This window comes from Sorex fumeus, unplaced genomic scaffold, assembly GCF_029834395.1.
Source record: "Sorex fumeus unplaced genomic scaffold, SorFum_2.1 ptg000043l, whole genome shotgun sequence".
In the NCBI taxonomy this organism is placed as follows: Eukaryota; Metazoa; Chordata; class Mammalia; order Eulipotyphla; family Soricidae; genus Sorex; species Sorex fumeus.
Window position 1 is genome coordinate 22,833,551 of NW_026606100.1, and position 1,628 is coordinate 22,835,178.

Here is a 1,628-nt window from a genome sequence, read left to right on the forward strand (position 1 = left end):
AGTTATCAGAAGTTATTAGAAAATACAGGCTAAAGACCTTCTAAAGAAGGCATATATCCGGGCTGACATCTTTTTCCCAGTGATCTGTACATGAAATTTCTGGCTTCCAGGAGTGCGTATTTTTTTCTTCTGATGTTTAAGCCAACAGGAAATTGGTTACAGCAGTCACAGAATACCTAAACAAAACAGCACATCAATAACACAGAAACCTGTAAAAAATACAGTGCTCCAGCAACAAATATTTGAAACCAGTACATATAAAACTTAAAACTCTTTTTCTATTTCACTCTTAAGTAAATGCAGCATTTGCTAAGGAACATGTGTAGTTATTGGGCAAGTAGCAATAACGTGATCCTGGGACTTAAATTAAAATGACCAGTGTGTTTCCCTGCTCCACATCAATTTTCAAACTATTTTGACTTTTTATTATAGTGACTTTTCCAGGAATGATTCCTGAGTGCAGAGTCAAGAACAATCCTTGAGCATAACCCTGTGTGACTCCCAACCTGAAATAAATAAATAGATCAGAGTTTGAACGTTTTCTATCCTCTTTTTAGCCATATTGTCCATAACTCAGTCACCTCTATTCTCACAGCCACTATCCACATGCTCAGACTAGCCTCACCCATGAATGAATCTATCCTGGACCTCTTATACTTTACACCACTGATCGATCAAATGTAGCACACAACATTTATTGAGGTTTAAAATAGAAGTCCAGTGTTTGGTGGGCATGCACTCCAGGGCAGTGTGCCCAGAAATCCAGCTCAGGGAACTGCAAGATTCCTCATCATTGGCCATGCCCCCTGCCCCCAGAGGCACGCAGGACAGAAGCTGTTCCCCGGAAAAATTTTAGGACTGCCTCATAAGTGGGACTTTATTCCAGATCAGGCACCACTGGGGTTCACTCCCCCAAAACTAGAGCAGCGGTGGTGGTCATGGCCACTAAAGCAGCAGCGCCTCATGTCTCTGCTCTAATTTTCCCCTTTAGACTCAAATTTCAAGCTCCATTACCTAATTTTAAGGAGGACAGCCTGGCTGTCACAAACACATTATACCAATAGTCCACTAGCCTAATTTGATCTCAGCAAAGTAAATGTGAACACAGGAAAATGAACAAGTCTACATTAAAGAACGCATATCTGAAACTGCACTAGAGGAATCACAGAGGTCACAAAGGAGTAGCACCAAAAACGAAGCTAGTATTTTGGAAGGTGGAAAAGGTGACCACCATTGAAGAACTTATCCAGAATCCTCTCTCACAGCAAGAGGGGAACATAGAGAGTGAACCGGAGGTTCCCACCTTGAAAATACCAAAGGAGCATGAAGAGAAGGCACAAATTCCCACCACGAGGAGTGGATGAAGAAAATAGCTCAGAAGCCTTAATACGGAATACCAACAAAGACAATCACTCCAATAAAGAATTCAGAGATGAAATGTTGAGGATGATTATTGAACTCAAAGAAACAATGGAACAGGCACCCAGTAGATTAAAGGAAGCCATGAAAGAAACAGTGGAATGGACAGCCAATAAAACCAGGAAGCAATGAAAGCAGAAACAAGACAGCAACAAACGTGTCATTAATAAAGGATTCAGGAGATGAAATTAAAAACTGTGCACGCTGAA